This window comes from Dipodomys merriami, unplaced genomic scaffold (assembly GCF_024711535.1).
Source record: "Dipodomys merriami isolate MVZ:Mamm:240054 unplaced genomic scaffold, mDipMer1.0.p SCAF_4, whole genome shotgun sequence".
Taxonomy (NCBI): Eukaryota; Metazoa; Chordata; class Mammalia; order Rodentia; family Heteromyidae; genus Dipodomys; species Dipodomys merriami.
Window position 1 is genome coordinate 13575618 of NW_027205603.1, and position 15725 is coordinate 13591342.

The following is a 15725-nucleotide window of genomic DNA, read 5'->3' on the forward strand; positions in this document are numbered from 1 at the left end:
AATGGGTTCTTTCTGACTCCAAAGCATCAACTTAGTGAGGTAAAGCAAATCAGAAAACAGGAACAAAGGCTACCATGTGTCTACTGTCACAGTCCTGTTTATAAATTAATATTTCTAATCTTCCCACAATCTTGGACTATCTAGGTGGTATTATTTTTACTTCATAGAGGAGGAAAATTGAGACTCAGAGAAGTGGAGTTGGCATTCTGAATCAGTCTTCTCCTAAGTGACTGAACTACACTCTTCCCTGTCTGCCCCAGGCCCTGGCTTAGTCCATGGCAGCTTTGAATTTGACCATAAACCTTAACTTATTATCAGTTTACTCCCTAAAGCAATGTGATTTTTTATTTGCATGCAAATTATGATATAATATCTGCATAACAATCCATTTTGGTGCTAAATTTTGGAGGGGAAATTCAGTTAAGTAAGTTCTTAAAAGAAGATTTATTCAAAAGGAAAGTGAAATAAAAGAAAAACACCAGGCTTTGAAAATGGCTTGTAAATGGGTCAACTGTAAAAAGAAGCAGGTCTGCACAGCTGAACAGAGCCTCTCTAAACATCTTACAGAAAATATCAGTGCCACAATATTAACAATGCTCCTCTTACTTCTCTAAAATAAGAGGAATATTCAAATTTTCTTTATCCCATACATTGCCACTCTTCCATGTGAGCTCTCTCAGCCATTGAAGTCAAATATAAAGATTACCAGAGAAACTTAGTGGGAAATAAATTATATTAAAAATGATACTAAAAACTCAAAAAAAGTAAAAGAAAAATTCAATTAATCCTATTAACTGTATCATGTTGGGAGCTGAAAGGGAGATTCCTTTGCTGGAAGAGTCCAAAATATTTGCTTCTCAGGAAAGAAATTAGAGGAAATGATCAACACATTTAGAGACGAAAGTCCAAAACCTCCTAGAATTATTTTCTCTTTTGTTTCAATCTGGGAAACTAGGAAGAAATAAAGATTCCTTGAAGTCTATTTCTCAGCTAATCTTCTGAAGCAGTAAACTAAAAGACAAAACTGGTAGAAATTACTTAAGATGCAAAAAACGCAAAAAAAAAAAAAAAACAAAGAAAAAGAACTATGTGGGAAGGTTATAAATGACATTGGAAATTTAGGAAAGCTAAATCTTCCAGGCAACTGAGAAACAGTCATTTTAATCTGAAGATGGTAAACTTCTGTATATTGCTCATGTATTGGAACATCCTCTTATTAAATTACAGTGTTTTATAACCAGTGAATAAAATTGGTATCATGTTTACTATGCAAAATCCCTGCTATTTTTCAAATGGATATATATTTTAATATGAAATTGAAATTTAATATCTGAAGTACCAAGCAATAAAGCCAACCTACCTACTTTCAAACTGCTGCTTAAATTATTTTTTGAATTTTGTATCTAATAACATAGTACAATAACACTGAAACAAGATTAACGCTGTGATACTATTTGTTTAGGAAACCAAGAGTGTTGCTATGGAAACAGACATTCTGCATATCTATGGAAACAGCAGACAGTGTTGTAAATAATGATACTGAAAAAGAGGAACCTAGTAAGCTAAGCAAAAGAATGTTAAGAAAAAGAATAGACTATGGGGACTTGGGAGGGAGAAAAATGATACTTTCTTATAAAAGATGTGCTTGTTTTTGACTATAGACTTTAGTAATAGAACTTTAATAATAGAACTTCTAACGTAAGTTTTCAAAATTTTGTTCTTCACATAAAACACTCTTCCACTAGTCCTTATTTGCTTTAGCTACTCAAATCATAACCTATTTATGCTCAATGTGAAAACTCATCAAACACTTTTTTGACTCAACTTTAGTTTGATAATATCTTAGTAACTTAAATTACTTTTTCTGAAATTGTTAAACTGGTGAAATGTGGCAGAAGTTCAATTACATCTTGAGATTCTAAAGTAATCTTTTTTCTAAATCCTCACATAATCTTTACCAGACACAATTTTAAAGTGAGTCATTAGAATAAAATTAGTTACCTTAGGACTGCACATTTGAAGTCGTTATTGGATGCACATGATTTTGTAATGATTTGAACTCTGAGTCCTGCTGGAAGTTAATGACTCTGTCTTACCTTTGCATCCTCTGATTTGTACAGGACTCTTTCCCACAAAGCAAACTGTCACACATTGTGGGATGAAAGGGAAAACCTATCAGAGCTATAGAATTTGACAGCATAACACATAAAAACAATACAATGCAATAATTTCATGTTTTGCACAGTTATGAATGTGTGAAATCTGATCTCATCCTCCTTTTAAAAGTCAAGAAATCATCATAATAACACCACCAACAAAAACTGTCTGAAGCAACTTAGAGGGCAGGAAGGAAATTAGATGCTGGTCAGACAAACCAGCAGAAAAGCACAGAATCCAGTCCATAATTCCAGACTCTCAGGCTCCTAACTTGCATTGCCATTTGCAATTTTAAGCATTATTAAGGGTCTCACAGAGATGGACATGGGAGTCCATCTGGAACTGAAAGCTTTGTGTAACCCTAAATTATGACTGATCCAATTCTTACAAAATTTTGCCAAGGCCAGGCACAGGTGGTTCACACCTGTAATCTTAGCTACTCAGGAGGCTGAGATCTGAGAATCACGGTTCAAAGCCAGCCCGGGCAGGAAAGTCCATGAAACTCTTATCTCCAACAAACCACTCACAAAACCAAAAGAGGTGCTGTGGCTCAAGTGGTAGAGTGCTCACCTTGAGCTGAAGAGCTGAGGGACAGAGCTCAGGCCCAGAGTTCAAGCCTGAGGACAGAAAAAAAATTAATTAATTAAAATTAATAAATAAATTAAAATTGTGCCAAGTAAGTATTCCATCTCAAAAAGCTACAATGTATATCCTAGCGCCACTTTTAGAATGCTAAAATGGTGTTTTTGTTTTGGTCTGCTTTTTCTGAAGATTCCCAAAGAGAGAAACAAATGTTTTAATATCTAAAATAAATGAGTTGGAATTCAATCATTTCGGAAAGGGATGAAGTATTGGTAAAGACGCGGGGGGAGGGGGGCATTCTAAAGGGGCTGTAGACTCCTATGCCATTCCCTGCCTCAGAGCCTTTTCAAAGGTTTTCCCTAAAGTACTAGCTTCCCTGCTTACCCCCAAAGACCAAGAACAGCCTTGAAAACCACTAGACAGGAAATTCCTCTCAGCTTTATATTTCTCTCATTATTTTCCAATAAACAATGAATTATAAAATGATCTCTAAGAACATGTTCCCAAGTCAGAGGACTGTTTTGGCCCTCTGTAACACAAGTGAAGGATCAGAAATGAGTCACCTTATACTTAACAGCCAGAAGCATTTACTGAACATGTGCCGTATGCCTGCAGCTCTTTTTGGTGGGGACAAATAGGAAACAAGACCCATGTGCTCACTCTAGTAATAAAGGAGCTGTCTAGATGGCAGAGTGGCCTGTGATATCCCTGAAAGGTACACTCACATGATCCTGTGCTGAGTTACCTGGAAATTCATAATGATTTTTTTGTTATGGAACTTGTGTTTATAAGTGAAATCCACTGGGATATGAAGTACAAGCACGGAGATAGCCAAGTGTGGACAGAAGACACTTGAATGAGTCCCTAAGATGTGGCTAATGATTCCCCTAAGATGTCGCTCAGGTCGGTCAGCTAGGGCTGTGATAGCAAAATACCACAGGCTGGGTGGCTCAAATGACAGGAATTTATTTGCTGCAGCTTTAAAGGAAGTAAGGCCAAGATCTAAGTGCCAGTTGATTTGGTTTCTGTTGTTTATCTTCCTGGCTTATAGACACGATCTTCATAGTGTATCCTCACTGTGGTAGGATGAAGTGAGAGAAAGGCAGCTCCTTTCTCTCTGTCTCTGTATGTCTCTCTAATCCTTTTGGACCAGGTTTGCCCCTTGTGGCCGCCATTCTGGTTACTTCCTTACTCCAAATACAACCAACTACATTAGGGGACTAGGGCTTTACTACAAGCATTTGGGGACCAAACAATTGAGTATACCGAAATATTGAAATATCACTCTAGCTTTGTTTTGGGTAGTTTAAAAAAAAGTAGAAACAAGAAAAATGATGGGTGGTTATATCAGTATAAATACTCAATGAAATCTTGTGGTCATTCAGTAATTATATTTTCCCAGGTTCTTCCATAACAGGGAAAAGGCCTTGGATATAAGGTAAGCGGGAAAGTTATATACAATTGTGTGTGTGTGTGTGTGTGTGTGTGTGTGTGTGTGTGTGTGTGTGTGTGTGTTATGTCTAGGAAAGGCCTAAAAGACAACACATAAAAATACTGACAAAGGAAGTCTTTAGATAGGAGGTTCATTTGGCAATTTTTTTCTACCATTCTATCTCAATATTCACTCATGAATACTTATTTCTTTTTATTAAAACTAATTTTAATATTAAATTTATTGAATTATCTACTAAATTCATTGCCATAATTTTAAGGATAATGTAAACAGAAAATCAAACACTTTTTGGTAAGTTATGACTTATCTCCTGCTTATACATCTAAGTTGGACCCAATTCTCAAAATTCAAGCTTGAAAATTCTATAGTAAAAGTTATTTTCTGAACAGTCATTTTATTTTATAAATTCTAATACCCAGATTTGAGCTCAAGCCCTTGTGCTGGCTGCCTAACCCTGTACCACATGAGCCATGTCTCCAGACTAGTTTTTAACTGGTTATCCCAGGCTGGATACAAACCATGTTTCTCAAGATGTCAGCCTCTGGAGTAGCTAGGATTGAAGGCACAAAGCCAATGGAGTCTGACTTTATCATTCGTTATTAAGAACAATTTGAGCATGTTAATATTCACTTGTGACAAGAAAACAAATCCTTTCCAAGTGAATGAGAATCTCATTTACAAGCTTCTTAAGCAAAATAAATCCTTTGGAAAAATGAGACGTATACAGAATTTGAATACACAATCCAGATCGTGGTGAAAAGCCTCACATAGAGGCTGAGTTGGCCTCTCCATTCTCATCCTCTTAGAAATCTCTGAAGGAAATTCTGATAAATCCAGGATTTCAAGGTAGGGAAGTTAACAATCTTGAGCAGGCCCAGCACTTACTTGAGAGATGAGGTCCTAGTGTATAGGTATGTACGGGTAACTATGTGAACAATTCCTAGAAGCTTACAGTCTGATTTTGACAGATTACATGATCTCTTGGGTCTTCTCCAGCTCCATGAATGTTAACCATTCTCATAAGTATCCTTGTCATGAACTATAAATATAAAATATTGCAATGGGAATGAATCAGAATCACCGTCTTTAATTCAGAAATACCTTTAAAGAAGCTCTCATGGCTACACACATCACTGACCAATAAATACAGACTGCCCTTCTAGGCTGCTCAGCCCAGTGCTTTCTCTGCTCTTTAATTTTCAGCTCCAGCAGTTAAAGAAAGAAACTGCCACCACAATGGTGATTCTGTGGCACTCAGATGTGTCATCAGACATTCTGCCTGGTTTCTGTGAGGATGCTTTTGGATGAAATTTACATACAACTTAGTGGACTTTGAATAGAGCACTCTGTCCTGTGTAATGTGAGTGAGTCTCATTCCATCAATGGATGACTTGAATAGAACAAAAAACCCTGAAGTTCCATGAGCAAGAAGGAAAATCCCCAAAGACATTGGTCATTTTCTGTTACAATAGCTTGTCATACTTCTGCAGCAAACTTATTTTGGATTTCCAGTATAACTCTTCCTTGGTTCTCTAGCCTGACTGTTTCCCCCTCTGATTTTGGACTCAACAAGCCTTCACAACCCTCCGAGGCAAGTCCTTGTGTGAATCTATATCCATCTAATATCTTTAATTAGTTCTATTTTCCCCCAGTGACTCCAACAAATGTGTCCCTATTGATCATAAACATAAAAAAATTGAGATAATATTTTTTGATGAAGATTCTCCATGAGTCTTACGAGTAAAGACAGGGAGTGCCTTTCGTCATCATTATCTTTTCCAAATGTTTAAACAGTGAAAAGACTTGGAAGGCAGAATGTGTGTTGAGAGATGGCATCCCACATCTCTAGTTCAGACTCACCTTGTGAAATTCGAGCCAGCGCATGTACAAATGTCACTTGACACTCCTTGAGTCACCCTTTTGGGACTGGGGAAAAGGAGAACTGAAATCATTTCTGTTCTGGTTGCTCTTATCACTTGAGTTATAGAGTCCATTTTGTTTCTGAGATCCAGTAGTCACATCTTCCCTCAGCATCCCTTGGAAGTTCACAAATAAAGTGAAACACCAGACCTTCCCCATTCTTTTCACTTTGAATAAATTATTAGGTCCTACACTCTGAATCGTGTCAAACACCTTGTCTGGTGGTTTGATAACAAGTTTTAGTGCAGACTGAACATAGTGACCCAGTTCTAACAAACATAATATGGTGGAAGGAACAGCTGGTGATTTCTTAGGCTAAGTTTCAATGGCCTCAGGGCATCCTATCCCCTTTTAAAGATGCTCAAGCATGAACAAAAAAGAAAAAGAAAGCCTTCAGTGAGGGCCCAGTGCAGCCTCCAGATAGAGGAAGGTTTTGCAGGTATCTTACCTTCTACCTAAAAGAACCTAAATCAGACCCTTAGTTAAATTACACCCAGATTCGTAAGCCACAGAATCTATGAGATAATAAGCTTACATTGTTCTTGAAGCCACTGAGCTTGGGGAATAATTGTGCACAGACAAGATAAATGATAGAGTTGCAAACAACTAAAATTATACTAAAACTAATGTAATTCCAGAAATCTTGCAAATGCAGTCATCACAAGCTCTGAATCACTGCTCAATACAAGTGAAGCCCAAGGGTGGTTAGTTTTAAAGAATGCTCTTGGGCATATTGACACTGGAACCCGAGCAGAAAACAGTAAAAGATACAGAAGCCAGTCTGTGGACATTTTCAAATTAAAAGAATTATCACCATTGTTCACATAGAAGTAGCCCCTTCACTCTAGACTCCTACATGAACAAATTACACAGTGATGAACGAAAGACAAAACGAGACAAACACAGATACCAGAAAACTTAGCTACAGAATCAGAAAGGTTTGTTCTGCCTTTTGTTGTGGTATGACCATTGCTAAGACATTAGAGTTATTTCATTTTCAAATGATTTGTCAATAGGGAAATAATGTGATAATTAGAAGAGAAACAGAATAACATTTGTTGTGTACTACCCTTAGCACAAAGGGAACTAAATCATAACTGTACAACTACACCTCTTCTAGCATACATACACTGCCTAGAATCATATGAGTCATTAAACCTTAGTTCCTAAATTTTTCCAACTGAAGAGATTTCTCCTGTGCCCTTTAAGTCCACCCTCAAACAGCAAGCATCTTCTTATAACCATACTCTATCTAGAAGAAAATAATTCATTAAGATTACCAAGGAATAAACTTTTACACCAATCCTAATCACGAGTATTTACAAATTACTCTTGACTTTCTTTTTGTGGTGCAGGAAACATCCATTCATTAGGCTCACAAATGAATCATGAATGATCATGAATAGGAACATCAAAAGTTAATTCCTTTCTCATAATTTAGTTGATGAATTTGGAGCAGGAGCCTCAAACACTGAAACACGTACGTGAAGTCTGCACAAAATGATTCCAAGACAAAAATATTGAATCTTCTACATCTATTGATTCATATCTGATTAAGTTTTTAAAGTGGTGTTGCTATGTCACTGCTTATAATGTCCAAAATATAAAGAGGGCTTCCTTATCAATAAGTTCTAAATGAAAGAGTAAATACCATTGACTTTGGAGGTTTATGACCAATAACTTTTTGCTGATGGAATTGGTCCCTCAAAATGTTTGGAAATTTCTGTTGCCAGTCATCATTAAAATTGGAGTTTCAATTGACATTTAGTATTCACATATATTGATTGAGACTAGTGTGACTCAAATTATGAAAAGCATGTTCCACAAAATACAATGGATTTGGGGATTATATCAGATTTACAGATAAGTGTACCTTCCTTGGTTCCTTCCTTCTTTTTTGCTGTCTTTCCTTTCTTCCTCCTACCCTCTCACCCTTTCTTTCTTCCTGTCTTTTTTACTTCCTTCATATTTTTATTGTCTTTCTTTCTTCAAGAACGGTATAATCAACACTAAGTGAAAGCAGTATGTATTCATGACGATATTAAAATTATTCCTGAACCACAACATAACAGGTTATTTATGCTGTGATTTTAAGATACTTTTTATCTTGTCATTTGTTGAGAAAAGAGGCTTTTGGCTTCTCCGGCAGTCCTGGATTTGTAGCTGGCAAGGTATTCCCACAATGGCTGCTCTCTGAAAGTTGTCATATATTTCTGAGACAAATTAAAAGCCACTATTTGGTACCCAGTATGAGAAACTGTATCACTCATTCTCATTCATTTATATGCTATCTCTATCTCTATCTGTCTATCTATCGATCTCTACCAACCTACAGACAATTACATTACCAAAATAGCAAACACACCTAGGAAAACAATTTGTATCAGATGACCATTTGCTAATGGTTTCTTAAACAACATAGGATATCTCATGCACATGACCATAGATATTGAAGCAATGAATATTTTATCAGACTCATTCCACTGATTAACTGTGAAAGCAACTTTTCTATATATTAAGCACAGAAATAACAAGAGTGATTTTTGAGAAATATTTAATTAAACAAACAGAAATACAAGACTGATGTCTTCATAAACATATACAGCCAAGCAACAGCTCTTTAGCTTTTAGTTTTTGTTGATGCAGGGAGTAATGAATACAATATTATTGCCAGTAAGTTATTCTGTACATCAGCAACAGGATATCAGTCTATATTTCTTTACAGCAAATCAAGGACTTTAGGAATAATAACCATTTCCAGTATCATTCACTATTGCTGAATATCCAAGAAGATAATTATGCAAAGCATTACACATCACTGATTATTTTTAGTGGCACGGTACAATTTCGGAAGTTTCAGGATGAGTCAGATTTCCATTGTGGTTTTATGCTATTGCTTTATCTAGCTATCTGTGATATTTTAACTTACATATTGGGAATTTCCTGTGAAGAAAATAAAACTAGGATGATGTACTTTTCACGGTAAAATTATAAAGTAGAATGATCTTTTGAAAGGATATATCTTATCATAGAAGATATGAGCAAATAGTATGTCTATTGATAGAAAATTAGTTAATAGAAAAGGCTCTCAAACACTGGCTATAAATTCATATTCATTAATCATTAAATATAATTTTCATACTATTTGTCTTGGAATATCAAAATGCATTTGACTTTAAATTTCATGAATGGTACTGAATGTTTCATCATCTTGAATACAATTCAATTCTCTTTAATGATTAGACAAAATCATCACTGCGTATGACCACGTTCCCCAAAATAATTTATGCATGCTATTTTCACTTGTTTTAAAGTTCTCTACACAGATGACAGAGTGATAAGAGGGTCAGTGTAAAGTTTAACATTTTGCTTCTGTATGGTTTGAATGAGAATTCTGAACGAAGGAAATAATTCTCGCCTCCACAATATCTATACCTTTTACCTACTCAGGCATGCTTATAAGAACACATTCAGGTGCAACCCAAGCTTCTCACTGGCAGGTGGAACTCATGCTGTCCTTTGCCACTCAGAGACCAGGATGCAGCTCATGAAACCAGTCTCCATCTGCAAAACCATAAGCTTTCTTTCCTTGATCAAACATATCGTTCCCGTATATCTTCAGCCCCTGGGTCTCCTGGGGAAGGTCTCAGTCTTCAGTTTGCTCTTGCTGTTTGAATTCGACAACATTTATCAACTAAATTATTCTTGGGTATTTTGGGTGAGTGAATATCCCTCTATTATTACTAGGAGCCTCGTGAGGGTCACTGACTAAATACAGAGATGTTCCTGTTAACTTTGGATAATTGCTGATAGCTTTTTTTTTTTGTTTTTTTTTTTTTTGTTTTGTTTTGTTTTTGCCAGTCATGGGGCCTGAGCTCTGGGCCTGGATGCTGTCCCTCAGCTCTTCAGCTCAAGGCTAGCACTCTACCACTTGAGCCACAGTGCCACTTCTGGCTTTTTCTGCTGATGTGGTGCTGAGGAATTGAACCCAGGGCCTCTTGCATGCAAGGCAAGCACTCTACCACTGAGCCACCTTCCCAGCCCGCTGATAGCTTTTTGACTCACTGCATACCTGGTATATTAGTTCAGTAGGGTTGTCATAAACCAAGTACCATAAACTGAATGACATAAATACCACAAATGTAGTGTTTCACTGCCCTTGTGGCTAGAGGTCTGATTACAAGGTGCTAGCAGGTTGATTCATTCCAAACCTGGGAAAGAAATGTGTTGCAGGTACTTCCTTAGTTCTGCCGGTAACCTTAGGAATTTCCTTGGCTTACAAATATTTCATCTGTCTCTGCCTTCATGTTCATATGGGTTTCTCCTTGTCTTCATGACTGTGTCATGTGTGTGAGTATGTGTATATGTGGACCAGAAAAGCTCAAGTTTACTGGTTTACTGGCTTCAAACCAGGAAAGTGTGTGTGAGTGTGTGTGTGTGTGTGTGTGTGTGTGTGTGTGTGTGTGTGTGTGTGTGTGCACGCATACCAATCCTGGGGCTTGAGCTCAGGACCTGAACATTGTCCTTCATCTTTTTAGCTCAAGGCTAGCACTCTACTACTTGAGCCACAACTCCGCTACTAGCTTTTTGCTGTGTTTTTTTTTTTTTTCCTGGAGATGAGAGTCTTAAGAACTTTCTTACCTCAGCTGGCTTTGAATTGTGATCCTCATATCTCAGACTTCTGAACAGCTAAGATTATAGGCATGAGCCATTAGCACTCAGTTTTCTGTGTATGTGTCTTAATCTCCCTATTGTACATGTTGAATTAGGGCCTCACAGTACCTTAATCACCCCTTTAAGCTACCTATCTCTAAGTAGGCTGATATTCTGAGCCACTAGATATTAGGGCTTCAACATAGGCATTTGAAACAATTCAACCCATAGTATCTAGTAAAGTCTGTATGTCAGAAGAGACCCAAGTTGGGCAAATGTCTGACCTTGAACTCATAAAACCCTCACTGGCCAACATGCCAACAATCTAGATAGCAAATCAGAACAAGAAATACAGTGTATCAAGACCCTAGTTATTTTTTTTTAAATGAACCCTAATGTGTTTCCGTTTTGTCTAGTAATTTGGCTTTACAATTTGCTTTTTAATTTCTTCTCATCCTACCTCTCCTAAGATGACAAAGGAGGAATAATGGCCTTTAACCTCACATTCATGTACTGGGATGAACAAGTATGAAGAATGTTTGTTCCCTTTGTAAATCTAGCAGCCCATTTCGCCTCGCCTGTCTAACAGACTGAAGTCAAGAGAATTTACTTCTACTTCCTTGTTTCAAAGTCACACGATTAGGCCCAAGAAAATCTAGTCTTTTGTCTGCTTTTAATTCCAATTGCCTTTGTCTAGTAGTTAATGAGTTCACCTGGGTTTAAGGAGATTTGAAATGGTTTTTCTAAAATCCTTCCTATTATTATTTTTATAATAACATTGGGTTATTCATACCTAACTAAATGTCATTCCATGTGCAAAATGAACTGCTAAGTACCATTTACTGTTTTTTTTTTGAAGTATATTATATGAAGAGTCTTTTGTGGAAATAATTTCAGGTTGTAGCTAGCTCTCAAAAGACTTGGTAAATAGGACATTAAAATCAAGGCATTACGGGCCATTGTAACAAATAAATTTGCAAATTATACTAAAAATCCAAGCATAATAAGTATTCTTTAGAGAAGAGTGTTGAAATGTACTGATACTGTAATTTTCAAAACGTAAATTTCTAATATCCGTTGATGCTAAAAGTCCATCAGATGCGCGTCTAGGGGATGACAGGGAAAAGGGGGGAATCCCTGGGCATGAGATCAGTCTGATGGCCACTGGCTGACATTTCCTAACAAGTAGCAGAAGTGCAGAGTCGTCCCCTAGGGCTGTGCTCTTAACACCATGAGAAGACATGGAAGGCACTCTCTTGTCAGCTAAATAGACAGCAGGCTCCAATTAGCAGCTGTGGTCAGTGAGATGTTCGGGGCAAGGGAGGGGAGGAAGGAGAAATCCCCTGGCTGGAGAGCTGAGAACCAGAGAAACAGAAGCAAAATTCATTGCAGCCATTGCTGGGGCCAGCTGAGAGGTACTTGGGTTTGGTCAGAGTTTCTGCACCCATGGTTCTGTAGGGACTGTCCTAATGCTCAGACTGTAAATGGACAGTGGTAGACAAGCTGCCTAGGCACAAGGAAGGAATTGCTGGCTTACTGTGAGACCCATGGTACCTGGGATTAGTAGATAAAGTACATAGAACAAGGCATGATTTGTGACTCATGTTGTAGTTTCAAGGGTTCATCACAGTGTGTGAATTCATTCTGCTTCTATTAAGTGAAAGCGTAATGTCCACCAACAGATGTGAGCCTACGCAAGGTGCACGAGAATCCAATGAAGTAACACAAGTGCTCTCAATACTAATAATAAGCATAGTAGACCTTTTGCATTTCCTCATCTTGTTTCCCCAGCAACAATATGAGGAAAATATTCTGCAGATGTGATGTACGTGTGAGTGTGTGTGTGTGTGACAGAGCAAGTTCCCTCTATAATATAACCAGGAAAAATGTCTTGCTTTTACCTTAATTTTTTAATTGAGTAAATAATACCATTAAAAATTCAAAAGATAGAAGGAATAAGAAATCAGGAAGATTACTTTTCTGGAAATGTTTTCCCACTGAATTCATCACACATGGAGATAGCTTATGACTTTGAAATCACATGTCTCTGTTATTCTTAACCCAAATCCACATTCCTCAGATTAATGAACAGCATCTGCTAAGTATATTCCACAGACTGTACCTCAAACACAGAAAAGTAATTCAAAGATCTTGAAGGTAGAAGGACTTGAAGGACAAGGACAAAGAAGAGCTCCAAACTGTTTTGGGACAAGGAGTTTGTGCACAGCCTAGGATTCAATATCAAGTGAATTCGTTGAAAGATTTGTAAATAAATGCCCCTCAGAAAGGCTGAGACAGGCTCTTTTATTATAAGGTGACATAATGTCTTTCCTTAAACTATACGTACATAGAAATTTTGACGTAATTAATGCTGAAACAGACTCTTTGCCCAAAGGATATGAGTTTTATATGATGTTAAAGTACTCCTTTCAAATCTCAGATCCTTCATTAGCTAGAATCACAAACACTAATTCCCTAGACTTCTAAGTAATCATATGTGAATGAGATTACAGTGTATCTATTTCCCATAATTACTACAAGGATTAGTGAGAAAATGCAATGCTTGGCCCATGGTAATGCATGCAAAAAGATTGGTTATTGATCTGTGTGCATTTTTACAATTCTCAGTTACACTGATAATTGTTTAAATAGGGGTACAGATGGACCCATTGCAACAATGAGATGTACAAGACGTTATGGCGAAAAACAAACTTTACAACTTTGGTGAGTGAGGGGAGGGGATAGGAAGGCAGGGATGGGAAGGGGAAACAAAGTATAGAAAATAATAGAAGTGAAGCTAGGTTAGCTGGGACTAAATGATAAAATTCAGTAAGATCAATGCTTATCGAGTAAAAAGCACAATGCACATGGTAAGTAATTTTTATTATTTTGCTTTAAAAAAGGAAGATATGTCTTCAGTCATTAAACATTTTTTCTGTTAATGTGTTTCCTTAGGTCTTTTGAAAATATCCATTAGGTTAGACTTGTAAGAGTGGTGACAATTAACAATTCACTTAAGAATGGTTTTCCTTAAATGGAAGTACATTTATTCATACATTAGCCTCTATGAGAGTAAGTGTTGTCTGTGAAATCACTGGTTAGTGGTTAAGTCCCATCTCTGTCAACTAGCTAACTATTACAAGGATGGTCAATTATGGTGATCTTAGAAAAATCCAGAAGTTAATTAATTTCGATCACTCTGCTTCCTCATCTGTAACCTAACCATAAGATTAAATGGAGATACTAACACTATAACAAAGATTAAATCTGACATTGTGTATGAACTGCTTATTGTCATGTATGACCCATAATATCATCTCAATAAATGCCAAATGTTAATTATATTGCCGGCATTAGCATTCTGGAAGCTTTTCTCTGCCTTCTGACCTTGATCAAGGGATGTATTTTCTGAGCAGCTTTGTCAAAAGCCTATGATTTCTGATTCTTTATTTTATTTTATTTTATTTTATTTTATTTTATTTGGTGGTTGTGGGGCTTGAACTCTGGGCCTGGGTGCTTGTCCCTCAGCTCTTCAGCTCAAGGCGAGCGCTCTACCACTTGAGCTACAGCGCCACTTCCGGTTTTCTAGTGGTTTATTGGAGATAGGAGTCTCACGGTCTCTCCTGCCCGGGCTGGCTTTGAACCGCGATCCTCAGATCTCAGCCTCCTGAGTAGCTAGGATTACAGGCGTGAGCCACCAGCGCCCAGCGATTTCTGATTCTTTAAAAGCTCACTTAATTTTATATGTTTCACATAATTGGTTCCCTGATTATTTATTTATATCCTATGGAAATAAATGCATTGTTCATCTTCAATGTGTTAGAATATAATTTTCTTAAAGAAAATCCTCTTGATTGTAAACAGATACGGGTGCTAAAAAAATAACCAAAAGGTCTGCAATTTTGCCTAGTCATCATCTATTTCTATTATGCCTGTGTTGCAAAATGGAAAATAATTACTACTAATAATAGTAATAACTAGTACTTGTTACTTTGTGCCTGGGAGCTTACCATATTGTAATTCATCTTGGAAACAACCCACAAAAATAATGATATTATAGGAGGTATTTCTTGCTACCTGCAAATGTAGACTCTTAAACAAATAGTGCTTGATAATTTGCCACACAACCCTGTGGTTTTCTACTTAGGCACTCTGTGGGTTTGGCCGACATGTACACAAGTATCTGCACCTAGCATGCAGTTATAGGCAGAAAGGAGGACTTCACTTGCATATACCTGCTGTATAAAAGCTGAGACAAGCAGAAACGGTCAGATAAGTTGATGTTAGGCAAAATGTACCCCCAAGATAAGGACTCAAATGGTTTTTCTTTCTTGCTATTGTTTCTAACATATTTATAAGATGATTTTTTTGTTGCTTTGTATGTCCCTCCCCCACAGTATAATCCCTCTTTTCACTGTATTTGATGTTGGTATAATTTGGGGATGGGAAGGGAAAAAACAAATTGTTTAAATAGGGGTACAGATGGACCCATTGCAACAATGAGATGTACAAGACGTTATGGCGAAAAACGAACTTTACAACTTTGGTGAGTGAGGGGAGGGGATAGGAAGGCAGGGATGGGAAGGGGAAACAAAGGAGGAGGCAACAATGCTTGATAAGAAATGTATACATTACCTTGCTCATGTAATTGTAACCCCTCTGTACGGTATTTTCACAATAAAAAATCTTATTAATAATAAAAAAGATGGAAGAGTCTTCCCACAGTCCTTTCCTTCCAAGCTTCTTCACAGAAATGAGACTCATAGTTGCTCATAACTCCAGTAGAATGTTTTCTTCTCAGACCATGCTGATAGCATGTGTGCTTGCCAGCATCCTGTGTTCTGATGGGCCATCAGAGGGCTTTCTTGTGGAACAAGAATATATACAGAGTACAGCTGCAAGAGAGCCATTCCTGTCCTGCCTTCATCTGACTTAGCTGCTAAAACAAAACACCTTAGGT